Source organism: Anas platyrhynchos, chromosome 5 (assembly GCF_047663525.1).
Source record: "Anas platyrhynchos isolate ZD024472 breed Pekin duck chromosome 5, IASCAAS_PekinDuck_T2T, whole genome shotgun sequence".
Lineage (NCBI taxonomy): Eukaryota > Metazoa > Chordata > Aves > Anseriformes > Anatidae > Anas > Anas platyrhynchos.
The window spans coordinates 26,795,752-26,813,682 of NC_092591.1; the positions used below are offsets into that span (position 1 = coordinate 26,795,752).

Here is a 17,931-nt window from a genome sequence, read left to right on the forward strand (position 1 = left end):
AGTGTGCACCATTTAACTTTCTAAGGGAACTCTGACAAGCTGACATGCGAGATGCTCCTCACAGCTTAGTGACAAACTGGTTGCAGAAAGCTATTGCAACTGTGCGTGCACGTGGTTATGGTTGGATCACTGCTTCTCAGAGAGGCCAAACTGCTTGTCTTTGTCGTATGTTCCATGCTGCAAACTGGCAAGGGAGATTCTTCTTCTGCTCAAGGAGTGATAGAAGGAGGAAGGAGAATGGGAGAAGTCCGTCGTTGGGAAGAAATGTCATGCAAATGCCCCATGCTGCTGTGCTGAAGTCCTGAGTGAAGGCTTGGTTTTATTGCTCACCTTCACTTTTATTACAAGAGCAATTAGAGATATCAAAACTTTTGTTGGACATGGTGCAAACATAATAAATTGCCCATCCCCACTCCTCATATTACTGATAATCTAACAACAATAAGCTAACCTGAAGCCTCTAGGTGGCTGGGAATTTATTGCTGTAGTAAGATGCAGATCACTGATCACCTCCCCCTCGCAGGCTCAAGCCTTAACAACCACTTTGTGGCTATATCTGCTGGACCTTTTCCTGCTCTGAAGGCTGGCAATTGGTTTCATCATCTTGGTTTCTGTATCACAGAACCTGCAAACTGCTTTTATCACCCAACAGTGCTTCCTGGAGCAGGAGAACAGGCTGAGGAAAAGAGGAAAGAAGTCTCCCCCATTTTTGCCCACAGTGCTGCCCCAAGCAGCGGGTTCTGTGGCTGTATACCTGTTTTTTTTTGTGTTCCCCAGCAGAAATTCCCAGTAAACATGCACTGTGTGACTTGTCCTGCAAGGGAGCAGTGACAACTCCAGTCACGCAGAAATGGGACTGGACTTTTCTGCTCCTTCTTGTTCCAACAAAACAGTAACATCCCAGTCCCCTATGCAGTGACTGCTTTTTCCTTTGAAAAATAAGGCAAACCAAATGTCTAAGCCATGATCCAGGGGCTCAAATCTGCAGAGCGACTCGCACTTATGGCCACTGTTAGTAAGAGAGAGGTGCAGTTGGATGGTTCCTGCAAAGTTAAACAAAGCCCTGATCTGTCTACAACAAAATTCCCATTAAAAATCCTGATTTGTAGGATTTTATACTTCTATGAATAAAGATAAAATGCAGACTATTGCCTAAATGTATATTCAGCAGAGGTCCCTGGTATGGCTGTGAGCTTTTTTGTCCCCAGGACACTTGACACTACTTGAAAAATAGGAGAGGAGCATGCAGGCACCTGGGGATGGGGTTACACTACTATGCTCTGCTCCTTCTGGTCTTCTGTCTTGGTCACCAGCTGGGGAGATGGCCTTAAAGCCCTTGTCACATTTATCCTCAGTGCTTGTACTTGCATGTCATTAGGGAAGGCCAAATCATGTTCTCAAAGACACGTGGACAAGATAGAAAAAAGCTGAATCTGATGATGCAGGTACAGAGCCTTTTGGAGATCCTTTGCTCTCCCCCTTTAAAAAACGCAATGTGCTCCTTTCAGTGATGAGGAAGGCTTTAATGGGATGAATAAAGAAGGCCTGAAATCTTCTCTGCTTTTGAAAAGAGAAATTAACTATTTTTTTCCTCAAATTGTTTTTCTAATTACAGATAAAGCCAAGTGCCACCTGGCTTTTCCTCTGAAGCGGTGCAGAAATGGGTGAGCTAATACCATTACATTACAGGCATCAACAACAGAGCTCATTTGAAATGGACCAGTAAGGAAAGGCACCCGCTTAAAACCATGTTTTCTTTTGTCAACACTTAATCAATTTGGACTTTAGACAAAAAGCTGAGAGAAAAGATTCTGAATGTTTCGAGTGCATCTGATGCTTAGTTTTACCTTCCTCTGGCAGATCTACAAATAAAAGCAGAGGGAAAGGCCTATTTCTTGCTGCCCCCAAAAAGAAGCACCACAAAGACAATGAACTTAAGATTCTCTCTGGCTTCTTCTCTGCAGAAAGGGTGCCATCCGTTCGTGTTTTTCTTTCGGTAATGACCTGGTATCTCAGCCAGCTCAAATCTAACTAGATAATACTCAAGACTGATGAAATCAAAGCTTCTTCAGACAAACCCTTCAGGGAGCTTCATGGCTTTGCTATTGTTCTCAGTTTTCTCATGATTATGAATTAAATCCTCTTGATATTGATGCTGTTACCCACAGCATCTTTGCAGCTGGGCTGCCAGCCCTTTGTTTTGGCAGTCTGGAGCATTCAGGATGGAGGTTTATGAGGCACTTCCCTTGTTTCCAGCCTGTTTCCAGCCTCAGGTTTCTCGAGAAGGTGAGGGGTGTTTATGTCAGCTGGGAAGAAGCTGTCTGGGTTGGGAACAGTCTCATCTCTGTGTCACACAGCACACCCCTTGCACTGTGAAGCCGCACATCTTTTTCTACTGCGATTTAAGTTGGGATGACAGAGGTGCAGGAGGCCTGTCAGGGTGACTCTGTGATTCCACTTGGCCTCCTGTTTGCCCTCTGGCTCCAGAGCCACTTTCCTGGCCTGGTCCTGTTCAGAGGCCCCATCAGCAGCTCCCCACTTGGCACTTCCAGAACACGTATTTCACCTGGGAAAGAGATGAGAACATGGGCGATGTCCTAGTGAAAGAGGCATTTTTCTGCTGGAAGCTGTCACCTCTGTGAAGTGGTTCACACTGAACATTTCGGTCCCTCCCTCTTACAGGCTCAGATTTACTTGCAAGGCCCTTTAGGTCTCATTTTCGCAGAAACCATAAGCTCTCATGGCATAGAGAGCACCTCTGCAGTTCCTATCTACATCCTAGCCCCACTGTCTTGCCTTTAGACCCTGAAATTTATGGTGCTAAGCTGATCAAAATTTTTGAAGAGTTCACAAGCCACTTTTGCTGCACTTGTGGCCCTGTGTAACATTGGTTACTATGCCATTTTGTTTGGGGGCTGCAAATAGAGCACTTACTAAACAAGCCCTCTACAAAGCCTTGCAAGGGGTCACACTGCAGCGTGGTGGAGCCAGACTAGAACCTAGAGCCCAGCAGTCCTGCCCCAGAGAAGGGGCAGGGAAACTTTTCTCTTCTTGCATAGCATTTCCCCCCCATCCACTGGTCTCTAATCATGGACTAAAGCTCGAGTCTTGTGGAGATTACAAATAGGGAACTATTTGCAGTGAGAGCACAGGCAACCTCTGATAAGCTGACGTTTCCTGACCAAGCAATGCTTTGCCAAGCAGTTCCCTCCCCTGAGCTCTTTCTGTGTGTCTGTTTGCTGTGCCAACTGCTAGAAAGTATTGTGTGATGGCATCATTATTTGCATGTTATTATTCTGGTTTTAATTTAAAGCAGCAGAGAATCTGAGGCAGATCTGCTGAGCTGGAGCCTGGAAAGGAACCACAAGGAAAAGTGTCTGCTGCAGTGTAAACGGCTCAGCATCGATCCTGGCCTGTTATGGGACTGACCCCAGTCCTGTGTGGACTGCTTCCAATCATGTCTGTCTGTTTTCTCCTGCCAATCCATTAATATAAAGAGCAGAAAGGAAATTTAAACCGTCCTAATCACTTTTCACTGGGCCACAGCTCTGCCTCTATCCGTGCACATGCTTTGTCATTGCTAGCAGGTGATCATTGCTTATGTAGAAAGAATTAAGAGTGGCTGGCTCTTTTCTCGTAACATTTTCCCCAAGGTAAGTGGTGCAGCAAAGTACATGGAGTAAAAGGCAAAGCCTCCTGCAGCACTTAAGCTCAATTACTTTGCTGCAGTCTCTACGTGCAGTCGTGTACCACTGAGAAACGACCAATATGTGGCAAAGAATACAGTCTAAGAATACAGGAGGGTCTAACCCTCCTGTCCTTAATGTTTTGTGAACTGGTGCTTTGAGCCTTGTGCAATACAAAGTCCTGCATCTGCAAGGGTGTGGGGATGGGGCTTTCCATGGAAACAGCAAGCGTTGGGCTCCCTGGGGGGCTGAGCACAGCACACCTGGTAACTTCCAGGTAGGGTGCAAGGGAAGGATGGGGATCCAGGCCTGGGAGCATCCCCCTCTGTGGAGCCTTTGCTTCTGTCTGCAGCCACTTGCTCCTCCCCGGGGAGCATTTGTCCGCTCTGTATCCATCCATGCCCCTCAGTCTGCAGAGCCTTTTCTGCTCTGATTAACCCAAGACTGCCTCTTGTATCTGACACTGAGCTGTGTGGTGCCTTCTGATGGCCTTCAGGTGGAAAGGCCTTGGCTTTTCCAAATGCTCCTGACCCTGTTCAGGAAGGTAAATAAAGAGTTCAGCATTCCAAAATGCTTCAGCTGGGATACCAGTTAGCATTAAAAAGAAAAAAAGAAAAAAAAAAAAAAAAGACCATAATAAGGTTGGGTTTTAAGCTTTTGATTATACTGGAAATGTGACAAGAAGGTTAGCAGGAATCTGCCAGACTGGGCCAGCCCTAATGCTACCAATTTAAAATAAGGCAGACAAGTTTCTCCTGTGTTTTCAGCACCCAGTCCTTTGTGCAGCTTGGCAGTTCCCACTCAACCTATTTCACAGAGCACGCTTGATCTGATGAGGTGAAAGGGAGCTTTACCCTGCTAGTGCAGCAGCTGTTCTAGTCTCAGACAGGGACAAAGCATGGCCAAGGTATGGGGAGATTTCCATGCTGTATGGGGAGCTGTGGCACCTGGGTATGGAACAGCTCTTTATTGCTACCCAGGAAAGGAGGACGCAAGAAAGCAGAGTTCTTGCAAAATCCTGAAACACTGATAAGTTCCTGTACTCCACAGAGGCAATACAAGGAAATTAAAAAGAAATCATGACAGGCAAATAATGAAAAGCTACGGCAGGACTGAACGCTAGTAGAAGAAGATACCTGGAGGAAATTCCACCATTGGTTCCCTGGGTATATGTGAGCAGCAGGAGACATAAATGGTGGAGAAAGTTCATTCCTGACAAGAAGATCTGGGCCACTCAGTGGACATTTCCTCTGAGGGTGAGGATGTCCATGCAGGTGCCTGCTACTGGCACTAGAAAAGCATGAGCAGAGGCCCAGGACAGAAAGCAGAAGACTAACAGCAGCTCATCTATTGCTAAGCAAAACCAAAAATTACCTGTAACCGAAACAATGCAGTGAGGAGAGAAGTGAATGCAGCAAAATGAGCAGGTAGGTAAGAAAGAGCACAAGGCCTGCTTCGCAGTCTGCAAAGTCTGTGAGGATGGAGGGGAGAATGAGACAGTGAAATTGTTGTGGAATTGGAGATTGCTTCTGGGCAGGGAGGTCTGATGTGCATAGGCTGCCAGTCTGAGGGAAGCAGTGGTGAAGCTAAAGGTGTTAGCTGAAACTGCCCCAAGCTGGGCTGCTGCAGCAGCTCAGTAAAAAGAGGTGTCTGCTGCCTCTGGTAAGCACTGTATATAAAAAATGCATTGTTATTCTCCTGCCTGGTTGAATGAAGCATTTGTGAAGAGTCCCTAATTAATCCAGAACTAACATGGCCCCCTAGTCCTTCTCCTATAGAGCATCTCATGCCAGACTGTAGGACCAAATCTTGCTGTAGATTGAGCTGTGGGGCTCTTCTCCTCCTCACAAGCCTGTTGCCCTCACAAACCACCCTGGCTTTGCTCACGTTCTGTGTTTTATGGTGTGAGTCTGACGGTCGTGGTTGCTTTACAGCCTTGTGTGTGCTCCAAGAACGCTCTGCAGCATGCCAGCAGCATCCAGCTCCAGCACAGCTATGAGAGGACACAAAATCTACTCCTCTGGTACTTGTTTCTAACACCTCCATTACAGCTGGTTGTAAGTCCCAAGTGAATGCGGGGCTGTGGCACCTTCACCAGCAAGGCACAGTCCCAAAGCACCCGAGCTGGATGAGCGTGCAGGGATGGTAACAGCCACAGGTCCCATTGACAGTCTGGTCAGCATTCAGCTAAAGTAAGGCAGCTAGTCACGTCCAGGGTCAAGCCAGGAAAGTCAAACAACTGAGGAAGAGATGTGAGAGCAGTTTTGCCTATGACATATATCAGGCCAGGAGAGAATGGTCAGAGATGAAGTTAAATGGAGGCTCCAGGGCCCATGGGCAGAGGCTGTGGGGGTCCCAGGTGAGGCTGGTTATGTTAATTAAGGTCCATGGATGTCCTCAGGGCCCTGACACAGAGCTGCAAATGAATAGATGTAAAGGGCATGAATGATTCTTGGGCACAGTGACAGCCTCTGTGTCATCTTGCTTCTTCTGTGTCTTGCAGTGGGCAACCACAGACACCTAAAGAAGAGCCTGAGAACAGAGCATGCCTGGAGTCCAACTTCTCAGTGTTTTCACAGTCTCCAAGCAGGTATGGTTTAGGGACTATCCAAGCCAAGTATGGCATCTGTGTCCTGGTGGCTCTGTCTGCCTTGAACCTGTCTGGTCTTTCCCGTCCAGCATCCCCCACGTCCTGTGGTGGGCAGTTCTGCAGCCTCACTACCCATCCTGTGAAAAGCCACCTCCTCCTGAGTGCTTTAAATATGCCACCTCTTATCTTCATTTGAGCCTCCTGAGCTTTTGTATCAGAGGAGGCAGTGGTTAGTTATCTCTGCTAATTTCTTCCATGCCTTCTTGAGCCATTTATATCTTGTCAGCAGGCGTAGGGTGGCTGCAGGCTGCAGGCCGTGTGCTTTCATCACTGCAGTCAGTTAACATGCAGTGCTTTAGTAGTAGGCTCTATGCCCTCTTTCTTCCTTTGAAACAATTTGAGTAATTTGATGGCACAGAGAAAAAGAGATGGAGGTACCCAGGCAAACATTTAGTCTTGCAAATGCTAGACTATTTCAGAAAAAAAAAAAAAAAAAAAAGCTACCAGCACTGAGAAAACATGGCATTTCTTGCTTTATCCCTTGCTGGCTGGTTGCTGGGCTATCTAAGCAGATCGAATCCCATCACATCTCATTGCTTGCATTGACCTGATGCTGAAAAACACAGTTTTTCTGTCCATGTTCTTACCTGCTACCTATCTCCTGTGGAAATTCAGTTTGAGACAGGGGGTGATATGCAACTCTGCTTTTCTCTCCTACAGAGATGGCTATTTCTTAATATTTTATTGATTATTTATTTATTTAGGTCAGGGCTTTTGGAAAGCAACACCTACTCTCCCCAAAATGCTGCTTGAGAGCTTGTGGAGATACAAAGGCCATGGTCTCTGTTTTACATGCCTCTGGAGTAAGCTGCACCTCTCTGCCTTCTCTCTGCCTGTTCGTTCTTTAAATTTTACTCTTCAACTCTTAATGTGGCCCTGGAAATAATTCTTTCAGACAGCTAGTCCCCAGCAGCTTAGAGGATACTACTGCCTGCACAAGAGCAGCTGGACCCCCCTCTGCATGCCTGCAAGGCTAAAATGTGGTGATTATTTCATTGGAGAAGATGGGAGGGGAGAGACCCACGGTGGCTGTCCAGACTCAGTGCAGAACAGCTTAACCCCTGCACCACTGCATCTCCTCTGCTGTTCTGAGGTAGGAATATCTCTGCTGCTAGAGCAGAAAACATAGATCCCAGGCAGGTACAACAGGCAAGGGAAAAGCCCCACATAAAGCGCAGGGTATTGAGCACAGGCCACAGAAGCTGTCCTTTGAAGATGGCCCCTGCATCCTTCAGTCCTCCCCAGAACGCTGCCTGGTCATGAATCTTCTGCCAGGCCCTGCCTTGGGGAGCGAGAAGGTCCTCAGGGACTGAGGGAAATTTGCTCTTGTGCCATTGCAGACTGTTTCCTATTCACTCCCCTGGCTTGGCTGTCTGCTCAGCCACCAGGAGCCCAAGCCGCTCGAAGTAGCTCCCCTGTCTGACCCCATCCTTGCCTTCCCCACACTCCCACCCTTTCCGTCCCTACCCTCCAGCTGTGTTTGTAAGTGCAAGTGCAGACTCCAAGAGTGGTCTGTGATGGTCTGCACGGAGACTCAGGGACTGCTTGTAGTGTTTTCCCTTTGCAGATCGCTCCAGCTCCTGCTCCCAAACACTCCCATGTGCTCCTGTTCACCAGCAGGTGACTGGAACCAGCTAGTGGCAAGGGCAGTAGCTTTTTGGTGTATCCCAAACAAGAAAAAGCAGTTTCCACCTCATAACTGCAAATGAGGGCTTTCTGCCCCTCTGTGCATCTCCCTCTGCTCTGGCAGCCAGCACTGCTCCTCCCTGTGCCTGTATCCTGACACGGAGTGCAGGCTGGGCGCAGCCACATCGCTGCAGGACAGGAGAGGAGGCACTGCAGATATCTCAGCAGCCTGCGCTCCTCCTCCCCTGCCCGTAAGGCTGCTAAGCAGCATCAGCACGAGGGAGCTTTGAGCTGAGCTGTCACAACAAGAGCAGGAAGCAGCAGAGGGAAAGATGCGTGGGGGACATTGTGCCCTGCAGCGTGGGACCCAGCAGAGAGCAGGCAGTGACCCAACCCACCAGGAGGCTCCCGGAGCAGAGCCCTCCATGCTGCATGGCTCACAAGCATGTTTTATGTAATCCCCCTGGGATGGTGTTGGTATGTTGTGCAGGGGGGAAGAAAGCAAACCTGAGGAGGAAAAACATTTCCTTGTGGTAACACCACAATAAAGAAAGGAGAAGAAGGTAGTGCCCTCCCTGCCTGCTCCTTCCCAAAGGGAAGGTTCACCATCTCTCTCTCAGCTTTCTCTGCTGTCCACTTTATCCAGCATCCACTGCTCTTGAAGGGAACTGTTCAATAAGCTTTGGATTGGACCCATGTCAGCAGGAATCTGCAAAAGCTGACAGATGAGGTGGGAAATGCCAGCAAATCAGTGGTGCCCTCTCCTGCCTGCCCCATCATTCATTATTGGTTTGAAGCCAAGTCTTTTCTGCTTTTACAGATTATTTTTTTTTTCCCCAAATAATCCTTTCGTCTCTCCTCAAGTCCTACCCCAGAAAAGCAAAACTTAGAGCATCCTCCCAGAGACCTCTTCTCTCGCAGCAGTTTGCAAGCCACCACGCTTACATAAGAGTTGGCACTTTTCCCCTTCTGCCTCCCATTTCCTTCTAACACTCTTTAAAATCTTGCAGACTCATTTATTTTCTCTCACGTGATCCTGGCAGAGACTTCCCTGCTCTCTATTTGGCTGAGGTCTGAGTGGACCCTGCACTCACCTGTCCTGCACCAGCACTCCTGACGGTGCCAGGTGGACTTCTTCTGTCTGCAGGGCAACCCAATTTAACCATATTTGCAGCTGCTTGGTATGCTGGGCTGTACAAAACCACATTGGTGTGCAGTGGGAGATGTTTGATTCACATATTATTCAGCTGTAGGGCTTGCAATTCCACCAGTGGGGTCCTGCAGCAATGAGTAAGCCTCTGACACAGAGGGACACCTGGCCTGCAAACTTAAGAGTAAGATGTGAATTCATCAGGTTCAGGTATTTATATGCATATATATGTATATATAAACCAGCTAGGATTTTAGTTATTAGTTTCCAGCAAGTGGTCACATTTAAAAGGAAAAAAAGACATTTTGCCACTGATTGTAGTAATTATAAAATGAGAGAGTGATGCAGGTTTAGAGGTCCTGGTTGTTTTCTAGGAGGCAGAGAGCTGACTCTCCCTCTCATGTGTGAATACAGAACAGTCTGCAGTGAAAAAAAAAACACGTTGCTCTGCATATTATTCACCCATGAGGTACCTTTGTTTATGTAGAGATTTCCAGCGGTAAGTTGTCCTTCATAATCCCAGCAGCTAACTCTGCAGCTCAAGCTTTGTTGAAGGTTGTCTTTTGCTGTGGTTATTTCCATCGGAGAAAAAAAAAAAAAAAACTGCTTAAGAGGGAGTGTGATTACCTGTGACACAGCACCAAGATGGATGGCTCCAGGAGCAACCGATTACACCTGAGAAAACTCAGCAGGCTCGAGACCATGCGAAATACGGGAATCTCTGACCTTGTGTGTTTTGTGCATTTTTCTGTCAGCCGATGCTAAATCCACATTAGTGAACAGCAACGAGGGAAGAGGCTGGCTGGCAAAGGTCAGGACTCCCACTGATCTGGCTGTGCCCTTGCCTGCGAGTTTGACAGTGTTGTCGGAGCCCTTCGAGCCCTTCTGTTTCCCTTTGGCGGCTGCTGCGGTCCAGCCCTGAGGAGGAGACCTTGCTAGCTGAGCTGGAACACGGTCGTATTGTAACGCTGCTGACTCAGCTAGTTTGCAAGGGTCAGCTTGGAACCCAGCCTACCTGCTAATTTTTCCTTCGATGTCTGGGGAGTCGGAGCATGGGGACAGACCATCTGTCATGCCCGAATCAGAAGACATACTTTAAAAGTTTGCTCGGAAATTAAAACGTTCACAGGCTAGGGGTCAAACCTCGGACTCTCTTACACTTGAGTAACCCCATATGGATTGGCATTGGCAGGAACCAGCAACCTCTAGGGCACGCAGACATGCTGCATTACACATCTGAAATGCATGGCCATGCATGAAGATTGCCAGAGTCAGGCAGAAACAGCTGCAAAAAGCAGCACCAGGTTTTGATGGAATACGTGCTGACTCCCACTGGAGGGGAAACAACACCCATGGGGAGGAGGGAGGGCTGCCCTTCAGGTGACCTAGCTTCCTATGGTCAAATGATCGCTTCCCTTGCCAGCTTTCGGCAGAAAAAAAAAAAAAAAAAAAAAAAAAAAAGCTTTTTGGCCTTAGCAAAACAAGGCCACAAAACCTAGGTCCCAGGGGTACCTGCAGGGATTTCACGTGCTGGGATGAAGTGATTCCAGTGACCGACAGAGGCATCAGGACACAAGCTGCATGGGGGGAGAAGTTATTTCTGAGAGCACACCAGAACTTGCCCACCACTTGGATTTGGGGCTTCTAGCCCTGCTCTTACACTGCAAACCCAGGAACTGTCAAGCTGTGGGGCGGTTCCCAAGAGAAATTTGTGTGCTGATTTTTTTCTACTATAGGTCTTGGATGTCCACAAGGGGGTTAATTAGGGATCAAATCACTGTTCTGCTCCACCTACAGAAGTTGCTGGATGCAGAGAGCAATAAAAGCTCAGCTGTGACTTGATCATGAAGGACTGCTGCTTTATGTGGTGGTGGTAGGAAAACGTGGCTGGGAGGAGGTGTTTTACTAGCCAGGTGAGAGCCTGGCTGGAGATTTCAATAAGCCTTAGAGGTCTGGAAGGGGCTGGGGGATGTGATGATATTCATAACAAGGGTAGCTTCCCTATGGGGCTGCTGAAGCATGGGGAGCAGTGTCTGGCTGCACTGCCTGGCAGTACAGTGGGGCTCAATCTAGCCTGAATTTGCTTTTTATTTAGGCCTCTGGAAGGCCTTGTGTCTTTCTACTTCCCTTTCAGATGTGTTTATTTGCCTAATGCTGTGTCTTCCAACTGGCCCTGGATTGATCAATGCTAAGCAGTATGAAATATTAATTTTTTTTCCCCCTAAAATGTAGCTCTCTGCTGGTTACTGTGGATTACAGGATACAACCTGACTTGTTCTTAGACTTTTTTTTTTCTCTACCCTTAAGGATCATAAATCTGTATTACTGCTAGTGGGTGACAGCTGAGATATCTAAAGACTTTTTGATTAAGGAGCTGGAAACCCACACCCCCAAAGCCCAACTGCATGACTGCAAAATAGTGGAGTTGACAATGCTGCAGATGAGTCAGGCCCAAAGCAGCTGGGTTAATTTCCAAACACTCCTCTCCTGCAGTTCCTCCTCCTTTATATCTAAGGCTCCTGGCTGCCTTGATGAGAGTGATTTTGATTAATGGTGGAGAGTAGTGTGAGAAGACAAAATCAGTGCTGAATCCTCAAAGTATAAAGAAACAAATGCTGTTTTCCCCTGAGGTTTTTATTTATTCCAGCAGTGTTACGATGGTGGAAGAAAAGCTAGGGTAGGAGGGCTGGTTCTGGTGACTCCTGGAGCAGCAGCCTCTTACCTTCCTTTTCTGTGAATAGGGGAAACTTTGGCTCAGGATGTGGGCTTTTTTTTTTTTTTTTTTTTTTTTTTTTATTAATTAATCTTTTAACAGATCTCTATTTCCAAGTTGGCTCCTGTGGTCTTCAACAAGAGGTAACTCCAATGAAGCTTTTCAAATTTTACCTTTCTGTGGGGATTCCCTTTTGTCACATAACAGTTATATGTTTTGTGCCTCTTCTTTCTCAGTGGAGGGTACTGAAATCATTCTTCCTTATCGACGCAGCTCATAGGAGTGTTAGAGAATAAGAGCTTTGTGTCCCACAAGCCCCACGTGTACCGGAGGGTAGGACTACAAACCTAACTTCCCAAGGAAGTCAGAGCAGCAAATATATAGTTGAGAATTAAAAGGGAGTGCTTGGAATGGGAACATCTTCTGTGTGAGCCTGCTTTTCTGCTTTGATGGGGAGGTGCAAGCTGCTTGGAGAGGCCTGGTAGGCAGTGCTCATGCCACAGTAACTTATCTAAATGAAGGAGATCCTATGAGACGAAATGATGCCCTGACTAGCTCATTCTCCTATCCTCTGTTCACATTGTTTGAATGTGTTTCAGTGCTCGTAGAGGAAGAGGAGCGGTAAAATATCTTGTCAGCGTGGACAAAATGACAATGCTCCTTTCCCTTCAGAAGATCAGACCATCTCCTCACCTATAGGTCTAGCATAGGAGTTTCCTTTCCCTTATCCCCCTATGTACTGAACAAACCCTTGGACCTTCACCAATGCAACTGTGCTCTGCCTTGCTGCACCTCAAAATCATGCTGGGAGCCTGTGATCCCAAGGCCCTCTTCCCTCAGGGTTCTGCCACCTGCATTGAGAATGCAGCCCACCTCCAGTTCTGGGAATAAAAGGTACGTGCATGTGATCCGTCTGTAGGGAGTATATCACCTGCAGCATGCATGCAGGCAAAACTGAGATATGTGAAAGCAACGTTACCAGTATGTATAGGGGAGCAAGCTCCAATGGCACACGTTCACCTCCACATTCAGACGGGTAACCCGCAGAGAATGCAGTGACGCACAGCTCAAATGAAACTTAATGTGAACCAAAAAGAAAAAAGAGCAGCTCGGCTACACAAATCATTGGCAAAATGAAACCAGTTTGAAAGCCCAGCTGGGAAAATATGGCCAATAACAATTTTAATTCTTGTGTGATGAGTAATGTCTCCTGGCACCTAGCGAGCAGTTGACATCAAGCTAGCAGAAGTCAGAAAGGACACTAAATAATGCCATGTTCTGCCGTGATGTCAGCGGGTGATAATTCTGGAACCTACAAGTAGGCATCAGTTCCCAAGAAGACTAAAGATAATCTCACCCTTTCTGGTACTTCATGGGTGGGCGACTGGGGAGCTGGTCTTGGCAGCAGGGGATGCTGCCCAGTCGTGCAGTGTGACTGAAATCCCTGGGTGGTGAGAATTGTACAGTCAGCTGAGTGGAGACTTATTTAGGAATCAGATGGTTTAGGTTTATCTGGCCATCCATGGCAACAGACTGTTTTTGTTGGCTAATGGGCTCTACAACCCCTTTAAAACATTTACCTTTGTTACCGAATGTGCTAATCAGCTGAACTTCAAGTCTCCAACCCGAAGGAGGATTTTGCTGTGAAAATTCTCTCTCTTGGTAATTTTATGGTAGAGGTGAGATGGTGGGAAGTTGGGAGAAGTACAGAGAAGAGAGATGAGGCACAGTGAAGCGGCTCCAACGTGCTTTAATTGAGCTGTGCTCATGCGTTGTGTCTATGTTGAGTGCCTGTTTTCTGACAGCCAGGCATGTCTGAGGTATCTCAAACTGGCAGCTGAAGTCTCTGATCCCTTTTGAAATGCTTGGCATGAAAGGTGAGTGGGAGATGATAAAAAGATGTCTGTAGCAGCTTTGGAAATGAAACTTGGATCTGCTGAGTCTTGAGTTGGTGTGGTGGGTACAAATTATACCATTTGGCTGATTTCTGGAAATATTACAGTGTTTACTGTGGCTGCTGGATAGACAAGCCCATGAGAAGGCCACAGACAATTCCAAAACCTCACACACAGGCAGTTATGCTCACACACAACACAGAGCAGAGCTACTTGATTGAATTTGACTCTTATTCCAAGTCCTGTGGATTGCTGAGGGGGTAGTGTGATAGATATTGGTATCTACTGCATCCTTTTCTTGTGGTATAAAATTACACCCAAATGCAGCATTACACCATTTCAGCACTGCTGGGGCTGCAAGAAGCCTGGCACGCTAAAGGTACACTAAGGAAAACAGTGGCTAGATTAGAGGTTGTGGGAATCTCACCATTGGGTTTCCATCGCTCTGCCTTTCCCACTGCTTTCAGGGTGAGGGTAGCTTGGTAAGGAAAAAAGGAAAGACCCCCAGAGTCAGAACTGCATCATATCAGATTTACACCCAGAACTGCTGTCTCCCAGTGGTGCTGCTTTCAAGAGATCAGCCTTCAGCAGTTGGTTGAGTTTTTGAACTGAGATCATCTCTGAATCACACCCGCTGCTCCTGCAGACTTGTGAAGGAAGGTGTGTCAAGGTAGTAAGCACGAGACCTGAGCAGTACCTTTCTTTGTGGAAGATACTCAGTGAGCAAAGTGTTTTCCTGGTCTCTTTTAGAGACTCTTGCCCTTTCAAAAGGAAGTCTGCAAGCTATGGTTGTGATCCATGAATACGATTCTCTGAAATGTGCTTATTTCTTTGAAGGGTGCTAACCCTCTCTTGCAGGAACTCCAGCTTGCCTTTCTCCTTCTGCTCTCTAGTCTATTAAACCAGAAATCATATGTTACCCCAGGGAAGTTAAAAACTACTAAAAATGGTTGGTGATCTATTAAAAACCCAAGAGGTTTATCTAGCATTTTTGGTAATTGTGCAAACTTTGTGGAGTATTTTTTAACTTGCTTGGTCTGCTTAAGGTTTGATGTGGCTTGAGTGATGTACTGAAAAAAACAATTGCTGCACTTAGTCATTAATGAGTGGAGGGCTGTATATCTCATTCATTCTGCTAATATGCCAGCATAGACAGATTTTTTTCAGTGTGTTACGTTGTTACTCAACACATTGTGCAACCATTTGGGGTTTAGAAGGACTGCACCCAGTACCTTATTAATTCAAATAGCATGGTGCCAGCCCTGGATCAAGGGGAACTAAAGACCTCATGCAGCTTCAGTGGTTTGTTTGCATTGTTTTCTATGCCAACAGCTGTGAACATTCTGTATGGGCAAAATTAGTGATGTAATTTGCAGTTTGTTTTTTTTCTGATGATCAAAAGATCAGAGAGTAAGTGGCATTTGTCCATGTAGCTTCATACTGATAGAGGAAAGAAGCCTGCAAGTATATTTGTTTTCTTAAGGGGTTTTCTTTCCTGATGTGATTATGCATTTTTTCCTGTGCTTTTGCAATATCGAATTGTCAGGTCCTCTCTTATTTCTCACTGTTGATGGAATACTTGGAAGGTACCAAAGAGGAGACTAACATACAGATATGACTCAAGTCTCTAAAATGTGATTGCCCGTTGCCAGCCCTGAACAATTCTCAAGTTGCTCTTCCTGTGCTCTCCCTATAGACACCTCTAGGATATTCAGACCTTTGATATGAGCCCCCAAGCCAGCAGCACCACCTGCTCCCACCTTACCTGCTGCTCTTTCCCTTGGCATGAAATGTCTGGCTAAAGTTACTGGCCCCAAGGACTGAACAGCTGCTGAATTAGATTATTAACCACAAGGAGAGGAGCTAGAGAAATACAGAGACTAGTCACTTATGTGTATTTTTTCCCTTCAACTGGGGAAAAGACATGAGGTTAAAAAGCAAGAAAACCTTTGTTTAAATTGTTGGGTTTGTGTGCTGTCTCTTCATCGCTTTAAGGTAATCAATCTACACAGCTTCTGCCAGCCCAAAGCTAGTTCTTAGTAGCTGATAAAAAGAGTTCTTCCTCTATACCAACAGAGAATGTAGCTCTCTGCAGCTGGTTAACATTCTTTATAAAACAAGAATAGAACACACTGTAGCATTCCATTATAGATCTTGGCAGTGCTGTACATGAATGGCAAAATCATATCTGTAATCACATATTAATCCATCTCAAAGATGTATAAGCTGTTTTTGCTGTGTCTTTTGCAAGGCTCTTTGTGTTCAGCTTGTGTTTTATCACATCCACCACATCCCTGTCCAAGATACATCCTGTGCCTTTCTCCCTTCCACTTCAAACCACCTCTTGTCAGCTTGGGACAAAACCCTATATTTCTTGGTGTTTGTCCTTCCACGTGATTGTATTGGAAAGCATTTGGATTGAATAGGCCCATGGCCAGGTAATCCAGCCCATGCCGTATGACTGATGGTAGTATATACTCCTCCCTGTTGTCTCGAAGGGGTAGAAGCACCTGGGAGTATTGTACTGCTCTTGGGCACAACTGTTGGATATTATAGTGAGATTATTATTATTAGCCTCTTTCACTCTCCTCTCTATCCTTTTTCTTTTTCCTAAAAACAGATTTAATTTGAGCACCAAAATGTTCCCATGGACCTGGTGTAAGAATATTTATTAGGGAACCATTCAACAGCTTCTGCTTAAACTCTTCTTTCCCCTCCCTGCCTCATACCTGCACTCTTAATTCTCACTTTAGTGGTTTCCCTCTCTCATCTAGCACATACCCTTTGAGTAAGCCAATGTCGTTTCTGAAGAGTGAGCCTGTATTACAGAAGTTTCCACACAATTTAGGACATAAAAATTACGAAAGGGGTCTGCCTAGAGCACCGGACAGGAAGGTTTAGCTGTGGTAGAGATTAGTGGTCTCCAAAGTGTGGTGAGCATACCTGGTGTTATGCAAGATGATCTGCTGGAGTGCAGGAAGAAAATGTTAGTATTTCAGTAGTACATGTATATAATGCATAAACAGATACTCATATTGGGGAGTGCACATTCATTATTTTTTTTTTTATACTGATAGAGCTATGCAATCAAAAAAGATGGGAAATGACTGGTCTGTATTACCACAGCCTGCCTCCCCTTCCAGGAGGGTTTTGCCTAGAGGGTTTTATCTCCATGCTGCCAGTTCAAGGAGCCCATAGGACCAGCAATTTCGAGTGTACTTTAAACCTGGATATGAACAGAAAGAGCACAGAGAAAGGAGGGCCCCACATGAATAAAGATATGACCAGAGAGAGACCTCTGATGGTCTGGTTTCTGCATATATGCAAGTTAGAAGCTATTATTTGGCCTGCAGACAAGCAAAACTCCAGGGGTCAGTATGAGTTTGCCAAGCATTTGTTGTTTTCTGTTTTGAAGGGGGTCCCTATGATGTCCTCAACACAGAGGCTGGCAGATGGTGCTCTCTCATATAGTGAATGTGTATTTAGGACTGCTTTCTAGTATAAGAACATACATTTTAGTGCCATTTAGAAAGCAACACTGAGTCTGCATATAAAAGGCAACAGATATTTTGTCCTATTAATATAGATACTTGTATATTTTATAGTTTGCTGTTGTGTTAGACAGTATTTCTACATTCACTTTCAGTCTGACATTCTAAAAAGAATAAAGCATGTGAAGCCAAAGAAGGCAAATATTTGCCCAGTAATGATTTAGGGATGTGGATGCATTTCTGTATGTATTTTTTAAGGGAGTGTTTTTCTTTTTTCCTAATGCTGCCCCATGTAGGGCATTGCCACTCTGACAAGGCCCCCATGGTGTCCCCTGAGATGTGGGAACATTGCTGCTGAGCCTGGCACCGGTGAGCAATGCCAGCTCCTGGGCTGTGGGGTCGTGGCAGAGGGGTGCATGTCCCCGAGACCCTCGCTGGCCAGGGTGGGCTCTGTGGAGCTCTGAAGGGGCAGTGCTGTGGCTGGGAGCTCCAGATGAGGCCCTTCAATGGGGGGTATTTGGAACATCAGCTGTGATCTTCTGGCAAAAAAGCCAAAACAACCTGAAATGTTAACCCCTGAGCATGACTGTCTGCTACCTACAAAATACAGGTGGGGCCCTGCTGTGAAGCCTGCCCCGATGACTGGGAAGCAGGGCAGCACTGAAGTTGTCCAGCAGGCGCCGTGAAGTTGTTCTCCATCCCCTGTACTTGCTTCCTGCA

The 17,931-nt window shown here is 46.3% G+C and overlaps 1 long non-coding RNA gene across 1 annotated transcript; it reads right to left on the reverse strand.

Moving 5' to 3' along the window:
- Positions 1–1,735: 1,735 nt before the first annotated feature.
- On the reverse strand, positions 1,736–9,699 carry LOC113843907 (uncharacterized). Its single transcript, XR_003497834.3, has 3 exons — positions 9,586–9,699; positions 9,057–9,289; positions 1,736–2,566 (listed from the first exon to the last, which is right to left on the reverse strand). It is a non-coding gene; the product is annotated as an uncharacterized lncRNA (long non-coding RNA).
- Between the last annotated feature and the right edge of the window lie 8,232 nt (positions 9,700–17,931).